Below are 20,578 nucleotides of genomic sequence, written 5' to 3' on the forward strand. Positions count from 1 at the left end.
ATAAAAAACAAATTTCAGCATAGGTTTTTTTTTCTTTTCTTTTCTTTTCTTTTTTTTTTTTGTGTCATCATCAAATGCATATAAGATACTCTGAAGCTACCATTTCCGAATCATTTAAATTGAAGAAATTCAGAACCCAGTATCTGATATCTGCTCTAGGAAAAATTACATAAAAGGGCTAGAAGGGCATAGTGGGGAGAAATGATTACTTAGGAACCCCAAAGCCCTTCATAGTTTTTGGTTCATTGAGCAAGACTTTAATATTATTTTCTTTAAATCATACAAGAAATCTATATTACATGCCTACTATATCTTATATATGTACAAGATAGTATGATAAGAATGCAAAGATGCAATAAAAATACTTCCTTTGAATAACATTTATTCTATTAGGATGGGAAATACAAAAATTTAGCAGATAATTAAGTTGACTTAAAGCTATATGGGACATCTAATTTGATTGAGGTTAAGTAGAACTGGAGTAGATATTTTACCTCAATTCAGTTCTCTACTCAGATCTGGAGAGCTACTTTTCCTGTTCTTGAAATAAGAACCAGTGAGTGACACCTACTCACTTAAATATGGAATCTGAGCTCCAAAATGACTATAATCAACTAATAGCTACCTCACTTTGGGGAAGTTGGGAAATACAGCCTAACTTCTGTAATGGGCCTGGAACTGATCCCCCTGTGCGGAAGGGAGCCGCCCTAATGTCAGTCATCTCCAGGATGTGGTTCCTGGTCGACTAATAGAGCTACATGTCAGTAGATGCGTGGAACTATGAGTTGGCTGGCCATATAAGGAGAAAAACGGCTAGGCATTGCTAAAGGAGCTGGCCCCGCCCACGAAGGGAGGAATTGGGGAGGGTCCAAGAAGATTCTGTATAAAAGTAGGGAACAGCAACGGCTCGGGGAGACATTTTGGGGAGCAGACAATAAAGAACAGCTCTGCTACATGTTGGTTCTCTGTTTGCTTATTCCCCGCTCTTGTCTCCGGAGCGGGGCCGGAGACGTCCGAAGGCTGGTGGAAGCTAGAAGCGCGCGGTAAGAAACTTTCGGTTTCCAGTGAGACTGCAACAAGTGGTGTGGCAAAACCCCCAACAAATGGCACCCGGACAGGGACCCGAGCAGTGTACTCGCGGGAACGAGGAAAGATAAGTAGAAAGACTCGCTCCTTGATTTTTAATCAAGAAGAAGCAAACAGCCTAATTGCTTAGACGCAGTTAGATGAGGTATGGGGCAGAAAGCAGTTAAAGCCCAAATCGAGCCAACAGATTCAGGAGTATATGCTTCACAGCTATATAAACTCATAAACTCTGTAAAAAGAATGGAGTGGATCTTAACTTAAAAGCATGCAGAGCCTGGATAGAAAAAATAGAGCTCTGTGTCTGTCTGTGTATGTCTGCTTTGAATTTTTTTGTTCTGTGTTAAAAGTTAGCAAGCTCATAAGAGATAAGAATTCAGCCTCTGTGTTACAGGCTTAGAAAAATAACAGGCTGAATTGTGGAAATTGAAATTCATTCAGAATAGTAATTCTTTCAGAGTGGTTCAAAATGTATTGGTCTTAAAAATTGTTTGTGATTTTAAACTTTTTAACCTGTTGTACCAATTTGTAAGTAAAAAGAAAAAAAAACTTTGACTATTTTAAATTGGTGGGGAAGTTTTCTCTGAAAAGCAGATTTTCAAAGTCTGCTAGAGAGGAGTAACGGCAATACAATCTTATCTGCTTAATACCGCCTGGGAAGCTTTTTACTAGTGGCCTTGAAGCACTCAGGCAGAAGAAAAAAAAAACAAAAAACTATTTGGTTTGCTTCTGAAACATTGGGTAATTTGTTATCATTATGGGTTATGAATCTTAAATAGTTTAAATGAAGCATCTAGTCAGAAGAGTTATTGGTTTGGAAGTGTTTAAAGTATGTCGGAGAAAGTTTGAGCAAGTAGGCATTGGGAGGAGAGAAACAGAGACATGGGACAGGAGAATAAAGGTGATTTAAGAAGGATTTATTAGTGGGAGCAAATGATTTCAAGAAGAAATCAGTGGGGAAAAGAAGGAACTTGTTGGAAAAGGTAGTCACGGAGAGGTGACTGTGAGACAGGATGTATTTTTGCAGGGGTAGAGCAGCAATAGGAAGCTGCAGCTGTTTCTGGTTGAAGAAAGCAAACTGATTTAAAAGGATTCAAAATTCTTCCTTGTATTCAATATTTGAAACCAAGGATTTGTTTTTTAAGGAAATATGTTATGTCTTTACTGTAACATCTGAAAACTTTACAACTAAACAGGCTTATTGCTCAGACTCCTCCCTCAGGATTTCAACAGTGCATGAGTTCTAGCTTGGAGACGGGGTCCTGGTTGGGACATGGAAGGAGGACAAGCTGACCCTGAGCTGGAAAGGACTGATCCAGATCCAGATACAGCAGTGCTACACAGGAAAGAGAGTGGACTCAGCATATCAGAATTAAAGGACTGAATGCAGAGAACAAGCTGAGACAAACATTGAAAAGCAACTGATGAACTGTGCATATAAAATCTTGATAGCGGTATTGAAACCTCACTATTAGATAAAATATCTATTACTGACACCTCCCCCTCCTACAAAACATCCTCCATCAATCATAAGAGTTCCTAAAACTTGTACCAATAATGTAACTTTTCCTCCTCTGACAAATTGTGTTAGAAAGAAAAGAACCTGGTATGACACTTTATTTGGTGGTGCTGGAACTGGTTTGGGTATAGTTAATTCAATAGACCTTGAGACCTTGGCCAGCAGACTGCACAGTGCTGGACAAGATGTTTCTCAGGCTTTGACTGTAAATGCTCAATAGTTGCCTACGACGATCCTACTCCACCAAAATACATTAAAATATCAAGGCCAATTTCTACAGATTTTTAATGATAGTATTATTACTAGTTTGGGTTTTACTGGAAATATTAGTAAATTATTTAAGTGGACCAAATGCTCTTTACAAAATATGTATACCTAGATACAAAAAGAAAATGCTCAGAGATTGTTGCAATGTGGGATTATATGTTTAATTTACTAGAAGCATGGAAAAACAATGACCTGAAAATGCTATGTGTACTTCTTTTTGGTGTACTGGAACTATTGTGTATTGTCAAGTTAAGATATGGGCTGTTATGTGTTAATTTCATGTGTTACCTTTTATCTTACCTAATTACTTTGCTTTACTTCATATATATGGATATCCTAAACAGATCTTTAGTTATAAAGAAACTATTAGAGTCTAATCAGCGCGCATTAAATGAACATCGAATACAGACTCTTATAGCTGCAGGACAACTTATCGAGGCCTCTCATTTAGTAACATCGGATACTAACCACCATTGGTATGATTTCTTATTTAGATCAGGTAGTGCTACCATTTATTTTAATAGTTTAGCCATACCCATATTATTATTATTGTTCTTTTTGTAATTATGTATGTGTAATTGTCATATGTATTGGAAAATGAAATTAATTTACTCTAATTTCATCCCACTAGCTAAGTCCTCTTATTATTTTCGTGATCTTAAGGCCAAATGAATAAGAAATTTAAAATTTCATATTAGGATTATAAACTCACTCAAATATAACAGGCCTCAGCTTCCAAATTATGGGAACTTGACCGTTCCATGAACTCTGTATATTTTTGACACTAGATGCTAGGAACTAGCCATTCCTAGAGATGTTTATGCTCCAGAGAAGAGTGGCTCTCTCCCTGGGCATAGACAATTAATAAAGAACTGTCAAGATACAAATGATACGGAATGAGTCAACTAGTGAGGCCCTCCCATACCCCGCACCTGCACAGATGTATGTGCCAAACCCTTATATAATTTTTTGGCAAAAATCCTTCTTTGTCTAAAGACATGATAAGAAAATTAACTAGAATGAAACAAGACAGTTCTTTTGATACAGCTATATCAGTGGTTAATTTGGCTCTTAATGTGATAGAGGAAATACAAATATATAAAATACATCAGGAGGTAGTTTTTTTAGCTGTGAGTCTACAACAATTTATGATAAAAAACAATGCTGCTTGGAGGCATCAAGAAAGTTTGGATTGGATAATGTTAAATAGAATCTGACAGTTATCTGATGTAATGCAAATTGTTGTATATCAACAGGCATTGATGTTGAGATATATGAGAATGCAATGTCACTATAAATATTATCCTTTATGTGTAACTCCTATTCCATTTAATTCTTCTCTGTATAATGATCTTGAAATAATTCTAAAAAATGCTACTTTTATGACAAATGCTACTTCTGAACTTGCCGCTTTAGATAAAATATTGTTAGCTATGCAAATGCTACTATAACATTTGAAGATGATTGGGAACGAAAAGAACATGATTTTTATTAATTGGTGGAAAAATGTTAATTTCAATGTTATCATGCATTGGCTAATTATAGGAGCTGTTGCTTTCCTGCTGTTATTATTGATGCTTTGTATCCTCCCTTTGTTATTCTGAGTTGTATTTGCTGTAATTCAAAAAATTTTGATTGAAATGAAGGCGTCCTATGCTTTAAACAAAAAAGGGGAATTGTAACCGACCGCTGGTCAATGAGTTTATTGTCATATATTTTTGATCTTTTGATATTACCTTTTGATATTACCACTCTTGGTGCTCTGCTTGTCATATATTTTTGATACTGTCATTCTTGGTGCTTTGTCTTCGCCTTTGTCACTCTGAGCTGTGTTAGCCATAAGAGAAAGATCTTGAATTTTGAACCACTACCCTCGTATTAAACAAAAAGGGGGAATTGTAATGGGCCTGGAACTGATCCCCCTGTGCGGAAGGGAGCCGCCCTAATGTCAGTCATCTCCAGGATGTGGTTCCCGGTCGACTAATAGAGCTACATGTCAATAGATGCGTGGAACTATGAGTTGCCTGGCCATATAAGGAGAAAAACGGCTAGGCATCGCTAAAGGAGCTGGCCCCGCCCACGAAGGGAGGAATGGGGAGGGTCCAAGAAGATTCTGTATAAAAGTAGGGAACAGCAACGGCTCGGGGAGACATTTTGGGGAGCAGACAATAAAGAACAGCTCTGCTACATGTTGGCTCTCTGTTTGCTTATTCCCCGCTCTTGTCTCCGGAGCGGGCCGGAGACGTCCGAAGGCTGGTGGAAGCTAGAAGCGCGCGGTAAGAAACTTTCGGTTTCCAGTGAGACTGCAACAAGTGGTGTGGCAAAACCCCCAACAAACTTCTTTACTATATCTCTTATAGAAAGATATAGAAAAATCATAGAATATGAACAGATAATTTTCAGATCAAGAAATTAAAACCAGACTGAATTCTGATAGTTAACATTAAGAAAAAATTCACAGTGAGCTTAAAGAGACAGAGAGAGAGGTCTATGTCCAGTGAAAGTGGGATACAGTATCTGAAAATGAGTCAAGACTGGACAGTAGGAATAGAGCAACTTAATTTGAACATTAAGTCCAAGCTGAAGCTTGAAGTAGAATAACAAGGGCAAGAATCCCAGACCAAATGGGAACTTTCAGTTCAAACATTCTGAACCTTTAGAAACTTTCAGTATTTAAGTCTAGCAGAAGTTTATTGAAGTTTTTGAGCAGGAAAAAACAAACCCAAATCTGGATCTGAAACTTGCCAAGTTCAAACCAGTAGCACAGTGGAAGTAAATGTATGTCTCTATGAGACATAAAAAGTTGTGAAAATAAAGTTAATAAAGTTAGCTGTCAAAGTGGATAGATTAGTGCTGGCCTTGTATCTGCTGTGTGACTGGACAAGTCATTTATCCCTAATTGGCTCAAACAAACAAAAGAAACAAAGTCAAAAGACTGAAAAAATTAAGTAAAGACATATATACACATGTTCCTTCATTATATCCTATTGTATACCCATACTTGAAGATATAATTGGGGAATCAGCATCTATTTTATTTCTAGTTCTTTATTATCACAAAAGCAATTGATAGACACCTAAATTCTTTCCATTTATTTGCTATAACAAAAATATTTTATTGTATGTGGGGTCTTTCTTTTTTTTGTTACTGATCTCTTTGAAGTATATGCCTAGCAGTGAGAAATATACTTTTTCATGAAGCTAAATAGCAAATTTCTATAAATTTGATTATAAAGATATTCAGTTGGTAATTCATGTTACATTATGAATAAATTACTTTTGGGGGCTAGGGACAGGTTGAAAGTTCTTGTTCTATATTAAGTAATGTGGTGTCCTTTTAAATGTTTAAGTTAATTACATCTCTTAGAATAATAAAAGAATCTTATCAATAATGAATTTTAAGGAAACCATAGACATCACTCTATCCCATTAATTTTGAACTTTAAGAATCCATGTTAAGTTGTTACCATACAAACTCCCCAACAGCATGAAGCATAAATTGTTCCAGCAGGCATGTGCGTGCACACACAGAAAGAGAGGGAAAGAGAAAGAGAAAAAAAGAGAGACAGACAGACAGATACTCCGTAATAATATGGAGAAGAGAGTCAGAATACTGTTTCTGAAAAAGGAAGTAGCACAATCTATCTTTTTAATAATGGATTTATATAATAAAACAAAGGTTATAAATAATAAGAAGAAACATTTGGAAAGTATTTAGGAAAAACTCTCAACACTACTCTTCTCCCATTACTTTTAGCTCAAGGAAATTAAATCAGGAAATATTCTCTCATTGACCAAAAATTAGATTTGGTCCTAGGTACTCTTTTAGCTCTGAATTTACCTAGAAAAATTTCCATTTGCTTCCTTTTTTCTTCATTATGACATCTCTATCCTGAATTGATGTTCATATTAACTTGAAGTTCATATTTCACCAATTTTCATTAAGTTTTCTTCCATTAGCTGATTTGTCTCAATATATCTTAACTATTACTAGAGTTTCTTGCCTTTCACAGATTATTTCTATTATAAAATTTTTACAAGCTTCCAAAATTAGTGTGCTTCATCATACTATTTTTGTGTGAGCCCTCAAGAACAGAGAAAAATAATTTTAGGAAAAAACTACTTTAGTCAAAAAGATACTCAATATTTTATGCTATTACTAATTTGAGATTCTTGAATTTTTTAAAGTCCAATTTGATTTTGATACTAAAAATTGTCATTCAATAATATTTCATGCCGTAAAGACTCTCATGATTACAAGGTAATTTTTACCTATATGTAATGACAAGTAATATTTGGCAACAAGCTGTAAGGTATCTCTAGAGTCAGAAAATGCCTATGGCCTTTCTTTGAGATAGCCCTCTAATTTATACCCCAAAGCTCAATTCGCCAGACAACAAATACACCTGGGTTTAAGGCATCTTTTGCAAAGTATAATTCATTAGCTCTTAATAATGTGTTTGACTTTTAACAAATAGTTAGAGCATACAGATAGCTAAGACATTACAGAATAAGGATAGTGAAAAGATTTATATAAGAGGATTTTCCACAAAAACTTAAGCCACATTCTACCATACATTTACATACCATTAGTCTCTCAGTAAATCAATAAACATTTATTAAACAAGAACTATACGAAGTCTTAAAGATAACAAATAAAGACAAGAATTTTTATTCTCCAAATACTCAATCTAATGAGGGAGAAAACATGAAAACTTTATACAAACAAATTATATGCAGGATAAACTGGAAGTAAACTCAAAAAAGATAAAAGAATTAAGGGGGGAATTAGGAAAGTCTTCCTATAGAAGATGATACTTTAACTAAGAATTGAAGGAAGTCATAGAAGCTAGTAATGAAATGCTAGTCTGAAAGCATTCCAGACACTGGGAACAACCAGGGAAAATGTCCAGAGATTGGAGATGGGAGTTTACTGTTCAAGGAACAGCAAGAAGCTGTGTCACTAATTTACAGAGTATATGGAGATTCAGGACTTTGAAGTATCAGAATACTGGAAGAGTTGGGAAGGAGAGTTTATGACAAGCTTTGAATGCCAAACAAATAATTTTATATTCGCCAGTAAAATTTATTGAATAGAGGGGTGGTGATGATGGTGATATGGCTAGACATGGAAAATCACTTTTACAACTGATTGGAGGATAGACTAGAGTGGGAAGAGACAACAAAGAGACTAATTAACAGGCTGTTACAGTAGTATGTATGAACTAAGGAAGGTCTACAAAAGGTGTTGGTAGTGTTAGAGGAAAGAAGGGAAATATTTGAGAGATGTTATTAAGATAAAATTCACTGAACTTCACAAGAGGTCATATTGGAGCTGAGGATGAGAGAATAAGTAGTTGAAGGTAATAACTAAGTTGTGAAGTTTGGTGTCTGGGAGGATGGTGGTACTCTCTTTTTAAATGTAAATAGTATTATTTTTTTCCCTAATTACATGTAAAATTTTTTTCAACCTTCATTTTTATAAGATTTTGAGTTCCAAATTTTTCTCCCTTCCTCTCTCACCAAAATGAAGCAATCTGATATAGGTTATACATGTATGTAAAACATATTTCCATATTAGTCAAGACATAACCAACTAAGAGAAAAAAACATGACAAAAAAAGAAAGCAAAACCAGTATGTTTTGATGTGCATTCAGACTCTATGAAGTATTTCTGTGGATATGGATAACATTTTCTAACATGAATCTTTTGGAGCTGTTTTGGATCACTATATTGCTGGGAAGAACTAAATCAATTATAGATAATAATAGCACAATGTTGCTGTTACTATGCACCATGTTCTCTTAGTTCTGCACACTTTGCTCAGTATCACTTTATGTAAATCTTTATAGGTGTTTCTGAAATCTGGCTATGATGAGGTGCAAATGATGAGTTAGTGGTAGGTGTGATGAGGTGTGAGAATTGGGGTGGGAAATCCCTTCTTTCAATTTTATAATTATAACATTTTTTTGACAGTACATATGCATAGGTAATTTTTTTTTTACAACATTATCTCTTGTACTCCCTTCTGTTCCGAATTTTTCCCCTCTTTCCCTCCACCCCCTCCCCTAAATGGCAGGCATTCCCATACATATTAAATATCCTAAGTACAATATATATGTGCAGAACTGAATTTTGTTGTTGTTGTTGTTGCAAAGGAAGAATTGTATTTGGAAGGTAAAAATAATCTGGGAAGAAAAACCAAAAAATGCTCACAGTTTACACTCATTTCCCAGTGTTCCTTTTCTGGGTGCTGCTGATTCTGTCCATCATTGATCAATTGGAATTGGATTAGCTCTTCTCTATGTTGAAGATATCCACTTCCATCAGAATACATCCTCATCTACTATTGTTGTTGAAGTGAATAATGATCTCCTAGTTCTGCTCCTTTCACTCAGCATCAGTTGATGTCTCTCCAAGTCTCTCTGTATTCATCTTGTTGGTCATTTCTTACAGAATAATAATAGGGAAATCCCTTCTTGTCAGTAAAGGTCCAATGCAAAAGAATTTGCAAACTCGAAATCTGTGTGGCAGAAGGGATTTATTGGCACTGAGAAGACACTTATCTTCACCAGTGGGCAAAAGATCTGGCTGGATAGCTTCCTTGGCAAGCATAATCCTGTTTCAGACTTCTGCAAAAAACAGTTTAACCAACCCCTGATTACATGGATAAATCTGGCCTGGGGGCTGGGGAACAGTTTGATCTGATTATCAGGCAAGATCTCCAATGAATGAGACCACTTAATTTGATTCCCTAAGGAGAGTTTGAAACCCAGGAACTTCCCCCCCCCCAAGGGAGTAACTTCAGGGTTCACCCCCCATCATTTCTTCCCAAAAGTTTTCTGTGTATATCAGCTGCTCATCATTTCTATGGCATAATATTCCAGTACATTCACATACCACAACTTATTCAGCCATTCCCAATTGATAGACATCCCCTCAATTTCCTATTCTTTGAGACCAAAATAAGAGCTGCTATAAATATTTTTGTTTATGTAGATCTTTCCCCTTTTTAAAAATGATGTATTTGGGCCTGCAGAGACTTATATGAACTGATGTTGAGTGAAATGAGCAGGACCAGGACATGGTTGTATACTTCAACAACAATACTATATATATGATAATCAATTCTGATGGATGAGGCCATCTTCAACAATGAGATGAACCAAATCAGTTCCAATAGAGCAGTAATGAAATGAACCAGCTACACTCAGTGAAAGAACTCTGGGAGATGACTACGAACCACTACATAGAATTTCCAATCCCTCTATTTTTGTCCACCTGCATTTTTGATTTCCTTCACAGGCTAATGGTACACTATTTCAAAGTCTGATTCCTTTTGTACAGCAAAACAACTGTTTGGACATGTATACATATATTGTATTTAATTTATGCTTTAACATATTGAACATGTAATTGTCAACCTGCCATCTGGAGGAGGAAATGGGGGGAAGGAGGGGAAAAATTAGAACAAAAGGTTTGGCAATTGTCAATGTTGTAAAATTACCCATGCATATATCTGGTAAGTAAAAACTATTAAAAAAAAATGATGTCTTTGGGATATAGACCCAGTAGTAGTATTATTGAATCAAAAGGAATGCAAAGTTTGATTGCCCTTTAGACATAGTTTCAAATTACTCTCCAGAATGACTGGATCAATTCAAAACTACATTAACAATACATTAATGTACTAATTTCCCCACATCTTCAATATTTATAATTTTCCTTTTCTGTCATGTTAGCCAATCTGATGGTACCTCAGTTATTTTAATTTTCATTTTTCTATTGATAGTAATTTAGAGCATTTTTTCATGACTACAGATAGCTTTAATTTCTTCCACTCTTCAGGAATTTCTGGAATTTCTTTTTTTCTGGGCTTTGTTGGAAATACACTGAAAACAAAGGGTAATAATTTTTGTGGATCTGATTTATAGCTTGTTATGTTTATTGAGATTATTGAAATCTTTTGGGCAACTGTGTAAGTTACTTTTATGTGTAAAAATAATTTTTTTAATGTCTTCCTTGTCTAAGGTCTATTATCTTAATTTCTTTACCTATTGTTATTGCTATAGCTAGCATTTTAAATTTTATTTTCAAAATAGTTATGATAATGAGTCTCCTTGCTCTCACCTTAAGCTTAATGGAAAGGCTTCTAGCATTTTTCTATCACAGATAACGCTAATTTTTATTTTGGCTAGATAAATTAAACAATTCACATCAACAAAAGCCCCCAGCCCAAGCTTTTATGATTCATTTTAGATTTTAATGGCTTAGAAAGAATATAAATAGCAATTTTTTCCCTCATAGGTCAGAAACCTACAGGTCTTCCCTTCTCAGATTTTTGTGATGATAAATCACGCTGTTTTTGCCTTAATTTTTACCTACCCCATAAGTCATTGAAAAAGGGTTGCCTAAAACAAACTAAATCCTGGGAAAGATCTTAATTCAGAAAAGTTAACATCGTCCACTGCACCTTAGTCATTGCCAGTCATCTTGACTTATTTCTTGCCATGGGACTTGGATGATTCTGGAGAAAAGAGTAAGGTTAATACCTTTACACAGCTCTGCAAAACTAAATCATTTTTTAGCTTTTAGTTTACTTAAATCTCATTCAAGAACAAGTGAAGACCACCTTCACGATGAGACTCTGGTCTTCTTCAAGAACAAAGGAGGAAGAACACAACCACATCAATACACATTAAGGAAAGGGCAACTCCTTTCTATGTCTTTTAATGTTTTAATTTTCAAAAGCTTATTTCTATAAATATTGATTTAATATGATTTTTATTGTTTTTATTAGTAATATGGCACATTAAGTTTATAGTTTTCTTCATACTGAACCAGATCTTAATTTCTGGTATAAATCTTATCTGATTATAAGGTATATAATTTCTTTAATATGTTTCAGGAGGTTCTTTACTAATATTTTATGCAATATTTTATACTGGTATCCATTAAAATATGGATTTATATTTCTTATTCTCTGCTTTATTTCTTATGGTTTATATATCAGGTCTATGTTAGTCCCCAAAATTTAATTTGGTAGGATATCTATTTTCTCTATTTTAGCAGACAGCTTAAGTAATATTAGACTTAATTTTTCTTTAAATTCTTGACTCCTTCATAAATCCATATGTTTTAAAAAAGCTTTTGTGGGGGGGTGTTATTTATTTATTTATTTTTCAGTCTAGTAGAGTGGATATATGCATTGATGGTCCCTTGATGTTTCTTGGACTGCATTTTGTGATTTAGGATCCATTTTGTAACTCTGACTTGTGATATTTTAATTTCCTATTGAAATTTACTTGCTGACTTAATGAATCTTCCTCCCTCAATCACCCCTCCTTTTTTCAGCTCTTGATAATTGTATATCCAGTAGCATAGAGCCTGTTCTACTAGCTTATTCCTTGGCAAATGTTCATCACCACCAAAGATGCCCAAATTCAAAATACTGCAGGTTTTTGCTTATCCTGTGCTGGGAAGGTTCCAAATGGTGTGCCAGTGAGTGGGAGAATATTCTTGTGGACTTTATAAAAATATCACTCAAATCATTAATCAGCAATCACTGCCAATCCCTTCACAGGACCCTCAGCTGATACCCACGGGGTCAGCTCTTTCTTCTCAAAGCAATTGGCAAATACCCTGATGGCACTCCTCCTCTCCATCCTTTTCTCTATTCCTTCCTATAGATTTCACCACTTGTGCCACTGGCCTTTGGACTTGGTTGCATCCAACACCAACTCCTCGAATTAGGGTCAATGTATCACTAATAAAGCTTTCTGTAATTATCACAGGAAGAGTCCCTTTCTGAAGGGTCTAACTAAATTAGCTAGATGGGTAATAAGCTGAGGCTAGACTACTAGTATCTGTCCTTTGCTCATGAGCCACTAACCAGGACTAGGAACAGAACTTTTGGGCACTATATCTGTGGTCCAGTGGAAGAAAGTTCCTCTCCTGTTGTATAGGAAAGGTTTGTACAGTATATCAACATACCTAGATATTTATATTTATATTTATATTTTTATAGTCATTGTTTATTTGGTACATAATTGGCAAGTTCCCCCTTAATATAGTTTCTTAATATTTCTTCATGTGTTGTGAATTTTGCTCTTTCAGTTTTGAGTTCCTTCTCTTCAGAAAAAACACACAAATATAGCTAGTTGGCAGCTTTGCTATTAGTTTTTTTAAAAATAGCTTATAGCTTTATTAAATCAATACTTTTTTCTATTTTATTTATCTCTTATTTGATTTTTATGATTTCAGAATTATTTAAATTGCTTACTAAATTCTCTAAGTTTTTTGTTAAGGAAACTGGTGATATTTTCTTTTTTTTTCTATTTTTAATTATTTTTGACAACAATAGCTTTTTTATTTTCAAAATACATGCAGATAGTTTTCAACATTCACTCTTGTAAAACCTTGTGTTCCAAATTTTTCTGCCTCCCTTCCCTCAATACATTCCCTAGACAGCAAACAACGAAATACATGTTAAGCATACTTCATCCTTCTATACATATTTCCACATTTATCATGGTGCACAAGAAAAAGGAGATACTAATTTTCACCAACTGTCTGCTTTGGTTGTATCCCCTTTACCCCCAAAATATGCTGTTACATTGCCATTTTTTTGATAAAATTATCTACTGTTTATATGTTTTGTTCTTTGGCCCATTTCATTTGGATTATACCATTTAGTCTCTATATTGTTTGAATCTTTTTTTCCCAAATACTTTTTAAAATTATTATAATGTTTTATGACTAGCAGAGAATGTGTTCATATTTTCCCCTTTTTTTCATTTTATAAGGTTTTTGCTTGGAAATATGCATACTACCATATTACTTTCATTCTCTTCAGTAATAACCAGCAATCAATTATATCTAATTTTAAAAAGGTTCTATTTGAGTCCTTAAGTTCTTTCTTATGTATCTTTTGTTATCTTTTTTTCTAGGTTTGAAAGGGGTATATTGAAGTCCCCAAATATAGTTTTGATATTTATTTATCCCTGTAGGCATATCATCATTTCTTAAGCATTTAGATATCATAAAATTCAGTGATGTAAATTAAGTATTGACATTTCATTATTAGTGTAATTTTAAGCATAATGTAGTTCTGTTATTTTTCTCCTACCATGTCTTTCATTATTTCCTTGGTGAGAATGTAATTTCTAGTTGTTAAAACAATTCACTGTTTATACAAGGATTTCTGTTTCAACTTCTTATTTTAGCTCTGTGTAAATCTTTATATATGTTTCTTATAAATTCCATATTGTTATACTTTGATTTCCAATCCGTGCTTGATATCTTCATTTATGATATATAAGTGAATTTATCCCATTGAAATTCATGGTATGATAGTTATATAATTTTAATTTTTCCCTTTTTTTCTCCTAGTGCCCCACCCCTTTACAAAGTAAACTGGAAAAGAAAAGTAACATTGATGTGGGTTGAGTTCCCTTTAAGATTCCTTTCTGATTCCCAATCCCCCCATGGCTGACGAAGCTAGGATCTTTGATTCACAAATCCTGGTCAAAAAGCACCCTTTTGAATTCCAATGTTATTCAGGCTTTCCCAGCCCCCACCGGATCTGAGCTAACTTGGTCTTTCCTAGTCACCCACTATCTGCTTAGGTTTCCCCAACCCCCACAAACAGCTTCTTCCTTATCTAAAAACCCATTGAATTCTATTCAGTGCTAACTCTGGCTGAAATCAACCAGGAGCCTGGGACTCCACCCACCTTCAAGATCACTAAGAGCCCCCATTATAAAAAGGGGCAACCATGGAGCCCATTCTTTTGCAGGAGCCCAAACATGACATTCTTACGTCAGCCATGCAAAGGGTTCCTGTCTGCCCGGCGACCAGCTTTGGCCCTGGCGTCTTTCTACCTTTACCCTTACTTCCAAACCCCTATAATAAACCTTTTTTTTTTTTTTTTTAAATCAATCTATGTTTTCAGGCTGTAAATTCCTTTACAGGGGACTCTGTACCATCACTAGACTGCCGAACCAAAAGGGGTTACCCCTTATCTAATTCTCATCAACATGATCAATACTTGTCATTTTTAATTGAAGTGATCTCCTACTCCTCTTCCTTTTCTCTTTTCATACAGATAAAACACTGATTATTAATCCTTATTCAGATTTCTCTCTTTTTATTTCCTTCTTTTCAATCATTCCTCCATAATTAAATTTGTTTTGATAGAGGTTGTTAGTTAATCCAAATCACCTTCTCTTTGTGAGTCTAACAGGTAAACTGGTTTCTGGATTCTTGATGGGCACTTTGCTATACACATTGCTGAGCCTTGTCTTTTGGTTGCTGTTTGACCAGTCCAGTACTCAGATCTCACTGACTTCAGTTCCTGTTTCTCATAGGGGAACTCATTCTGGCTTTCAATCCTCCCTGTATAATCTATTCCAAGCAACAGTAGGCTTCTAGCTAACTTGTGTAGTCCTAAACAAGAGAGAAGTATTTATTTGGTATCTCTTTTTCATTTCCTTGATCATTCTTTTCATGTCTTTAATATCTTTGCTGGAGTATTTGCTGAGAGTTCTAGGTTCCTCTTGGAACTTGATTTTGTTATCTTAGCCAGAAATTATTTAGAGAAATATTCTTTTGCATACATGTGCAATCTTTCCTGAGTATTTGTCTTATGAGTCTTAGATTAATTGCTGGATAAAGTGAGCTCTGTATAAGTGTGTAGATATTATACTAATATTTTTTATTTTATAGAATTAAATATGAAAGCAAAAATCAGTCAATAATGTAGTATTAATTTTATTTTTAAAAAATACACCTATATTTAAATTTGGCCAATTCTGAATTAAGTGTGCCCCCAAACAAATCTATATCTTGATCAGAATTGTCAAAAGTTGTACTTTTAAATTATGCATTTAGAATCCATAAACAGTGACTAAAACACAGTTCTATTTGTCTAGTCAGTTATAAGAAAAATTTTCAGACTAAAAATTAGCAAGGCCAAGTCCAGAACTCACAACTGAGTTCAAACTCTTTTAAGTATGAGGTTGCAAAAGAATGATCATGCAATCAACAAAAATCATCCCATAGAATATTTTCCCAGTAGCTTTCATGCTCACCTAATCCTTTCCAAAGGGATACAATGAGATTAAGACTGTTGCCCATTTTGACCTCCTTCTGTTCCACCTTAATTATCATGCAGATATCTTATTAAATAAAACAAAGATTGTAAATCTCCAGGTGTTCCATTTTTATAAACCTGAGCTTTTTTCCTACTTCAATGCTAGAAAATTTTTACTCCATTTTCTGAGTTTCATCCCAGGATATAAAAACAAAACAAAACAAAACAAACAAAAAAAAAGAATATACTCAATTTGTTAGAGAAGATAGTTCTATTCTGGCTGGGTGACTTAAGTCATCATATCATTCTAATTTTTAAACATTCTTTAAAAAAAATTCTTAACTATTTTGACCTAAAACCATGGTAAGAAATGTCACAAAAGTATAAATGTGGGAAGCTGCAGAAAAATTTTCTTTTTTTTTCTCCAAAGGATATAAGCAGTAAATTTCAATTGCTGAAGAACTTCTTTGGTAGGGAAAGAAGACAATTGAGGTTCTAAGTAGAAAAGGGAATTTTAAAAAAGGATAATTTCCAATTTAACAGATGAAATTAGATGCTTTGTTGTTGGTGATGTTATTACTGGGCACCAGATATGCATGCTAAAGGATACCAGGATTATTGTGTTCTCTTATAGAAAAGTTTGCAGTAATACTTTTGTGACCATCAGTAAGTTAAATTAACTTTAGTTTCTTTATCTCTTAAATAATAGAGTCTCTTTAAGCTTTAAAAATTGGAATCCATGAATCTAAAGACTGGTCCAAACAAAACATAACCCAACCATTTCACAAACATACAAATAAGAATGTTACTAGAGAAAAAGAAAAGTTCCTTTAATTCTACTAAAACATAGTCTTTAAAACTTTGCATAATCAAAAATTATTACAAGTGTTAGTCAATAATCTTATTATTAACTACAATCAATAGAACAAAACTTTTGGACAATAGAAACAGAATAATTACTTGGAACTCACTGAAATGATATTTGAGCTATGTAATATTTTCATTCTATTCAATAATTTTTATATTTAACAATTTTTCCATTTTCATTATCTGTTCACTTTACTTCTACTCCCAAAAGGTAGATGATTTTCAAAACATAAATAGATTATATTTGACATTTTTTATTTTACCATAACTCAAAAATCCTCACTGTAAGTATATATAGCAATTTTTTTTCAAACATTTATAAATCTTGAAATTCAAGAAAAATTTAACCTTAAATAGCTTTTCTGAAAAACTGGCTTCCACCCATTATTTTTCAGTCCCTCCATCCAGTGAAGAAAAACTATACTTAGCATCTGGGCCTTTGTCAGTAAATGACTACAGTGGTCACAAGGCAATAAAGACCCAACAAAGTTTATTGAATAAGGAGGAGATATGGTCATATTTGTGCTTTAGGAGCATTAATTTGATAGTTAAGCGGATGATATGACTGGAGTGGGGAGAGACTTGTATCATGCTGGAAAGATATTTTGGAACCAGAGGCTTTACATGTTAAAAGATCAGTTTATATTCTATCCCACAGCAGTACAATTAACTGGAACAAAGTAACAATTGTTCATATTTCCTTATAGCAATGTATTTTCTTTAAAAAAACACAGAATTTAAAATGCAACAAAAGAGAATACTGAAACATAGATGAAGAGTATGAAATTGATAGATTATTCACTAAAGGTATAGAAACCAGCTCAATTCAGTGTCATCTGGTCAAAGTCAGAAATTCTGAGTTAGCCTATCATCTTTAGAAACACACATTCACTATAATTGCTACCACAAAGTAAAGTCATATCAAAATTACTATTTCTTTCAAGTAATTTGCATTCCATTATAGATGCAATAGGAGCTACTGGATCTTTCGGGGAGCAGGGGAATGATATAGTCAAATAAGTGACATAGAACTGTGCTTAAGGAATGTAATTTTGATAGTGGGGGAGAGAATAGACATAGAGAAATACATTAGTTGTGTAATACAAAAGTTTAAGTTACTGGTTCAGGATTTTACACTTGACAGGAGTAAAAATTGTGACATTTTAAGTCTTAAGTAGAAAGTTAGTGCTCCTTTTATTACCCTAATAAGACTGTTTATGTGCCCAAAGTGTTAGATCTATAGGAATATTTTAAAATCAAATACCAACAAATTTTTAAGCTCACTTTACTAAAAATATCTCCAAATCAGAAACTCAAAATCACCACATTTTAAAGCACAAATACATGGTAAGCTATGCACACTATGTGACATGTTACAAATGATGCCTTAGGCACTGGCATTATGAAGACATTCACTGACCTATCTTTTTTTTTGGGGGGGGGCAAGATAAGAAACTTAAAAACATCTACATACTTCAGAGGAAGAACATCTTTGGGAAGTGATTATGTAAAATTAGCACTGGATCTTAGGGAAAAATATCATTTGCTGTTGTTGAAGATACTCAGGACTTAAACTCTTTTAAGATTCATTTTTTTTACATTAGATCCTCTGGGTCTTATTCCTCAAAAGAATTAAATTTGGATTTTAGGGAAACAGAAAATTGTTTTAAGAATGTGATCATATTCTATACCTTGGATTATATGATGAAAATGATCTCTTGTCATCATGGATTTATTGAGAATCTTCTTTCAATATTTCAAATATTCAAATAAAAAATCAAATATAATGATTAAAACCATATGGTTTATCAAGCACCTTCTTTAAAAAGTTATTTGAGAGGTAAGAAGTAAAAGCAGTATTTCCTGAAATTTCCAGATGAGGAAACAAAATGAGGCTTAGAAAGATGAAATTAATTACTCATAGTCATCACACAGCTAAGGAGTAATAGATTCAGGATTCTTGATAGAGATTAATTATCTGGAATTCTGATTTTCAGCTTAATTTTAGCCCAGTTATATTTGGCAAATTACTAACTACTGCCATTTCAGAAATGAAGTAAAGAGGATGACACGGACTGCTCCCTTAGAATATGAGATGACAGTTTCACAGCTCTTCACAGTATATGTGTCCCAAGGAAGCAAAACCAAGATAGTGATACTTCCATTAATCTATTACTTCATTGATGTGGATAATACTAGTGGATAACATAATCATTCTTTACATACTCAATCTGTGTCATTCTTTATCATATCTTCTCATAAATCCCAGCTCCTTTGAATCTACCAAAATCATTTAAGATGATCTCTAGGAAATCAACATTTATGCTACATGTTTGTTATCTGTTATTCATAATACATTATTCCCAGTGAACTATATCTTTGATAGTATTTTTTACAAAATAAATCATTAAAAACACTTAATTTTTCAGTGGTAGGAAGTGTTAAATATTTGGGAAGGAAGGAATTTTTGACTATTCTTTTTAAATTAAGTTTAGTAAATACATTTTTTTAAAAAAAGCCATAATTAAAAGTCATTCCCATCTCACCAAGGCAGGAAGAAGGAAAGGAATGAAGAAGAAAGGAAAAAAAGAGCGAGAATATAATCAAATTACATTTAAATTAAAAGGACATTACCTATCTGAAAATAAATCCATTTTCTTCTAAGAAATTTGAGAGAAAAAAGAAACACTTATGTCTAGTATTGAATGAACTGAAACAAATATGATTTACTTCCTATTTTGTGACCAAAAAAGTCCTAAGATATATAAACAGTGCTTCTTATTATTTCACAATTACTATATTACTCTTTTGTGAAGACAAATGTCTATTAGCATTATATCTCCATATCTGAAGAGAATGACACAAATCTGTCTGGAATAACTCTTTGAAAGTAATGCCACATAACATGACAGAAAAAGAAAAATGATAAATATTAGAAGGAATTGGAAAAATTGGGACAATGATCTATTGTTGGTGAAGATGCAACATAGACCAATGATTCTGAAGAAATAAAGGATTATAAAACTCTGTATACACTTTGACCTAGCAATAACACCATCAGTTCTGTATCCTAAAGAGATTACTCTTTTAAGGGGAAAAATAACCTTCTATGTAGAGAAATGTTTATAGGAGCTTTTTTTTGTAGTGACAAAGAATTGGAAATTAAGTGAGTGCCCATCAAATGGGGAATGGCTAAGTTGTGATGGAATATTATTGTGTTGTAAGAAAAACAAATGGTGTAAAATCTGGGAAGACTTTACAAATGTAAAGTGAAATGAGTAGAACCAGGAAAATACTGTATATTGTTATAGTAATATTACATGACAATCAGCTGTGAGTGATTTGGCTATTCTGATCAATACAATGATCTAAGACAATTACAAAGGACTTATAATAAAAAAAAATGTCATCTACATCCAAGGAGAACTGATAGAGTCTTGAATGCAAAAATTTTTTTCACCTTCTTTACTTTTTTTGCTGTTTTTTTTCCCCCACATGGCTGATATGGAAATATGTTTTGCATGGTTTCACATGTATAATTGATGTCACATTTCTTCCTTTCTCAATGGGTGGAGTAAGAATGTTACTCAAAATTAAAAAATATATATGAATATCAAGAATAAATAATATATTTATTTTATAAAAAACAAAGTAGTGCCATATATTATTCTATACACTCTTATGAAATCTTTTGCAAAATATGTAGGATCATCTCAAATATGAGACAAGACAAAAAAGAGACATGTGAA

General features: G+C 33.6%; 1 protein-coding gene and 1 long non-coding RNA gene across 6 annotated transcripts in view; one reads left to right on the forward strand and one right to left on the reverse strand.

Annotated features, from left to right (window-relative positions):
* KCNN2 (potassium calcium-activated channel subfamily N member 2) overlaps positions 1-20,578 on the reverse strand; it is a 213,430-nt gene that overhangs the window by 92,146 nt on the left and 100,706 nt on the right. The gene's annotated exons all lie outside the window — the stretch shown is intronic.
* Positions 669-5,058, forward strand: LOC141550889 (uncharacterized). The gene is made up of 2 exons (XR_012484694.1): positions 669-1,043; positions 2,280-5,058. It is a non-coding gene; the product is annotated as an uncharacterized LOC141550889 (long non-coding RNA).

The sequence above is a fragment of the Sminthopsis crassicaudata genome, chromosome 1 (genome assembly GCF_048593235.1).
Source record: "Sminthopsis crassicaudata isolate SCR6 chromosome 1, ASM4859323v1, whole genome shotgun sequence".
Lineage (NCBI taxonomy): Eukaryota > Metazoa > Chordata > Mammalia > Dasyuromorphia > Dasyuridae > Sminthopsis > Sminthopsis crassicaudata.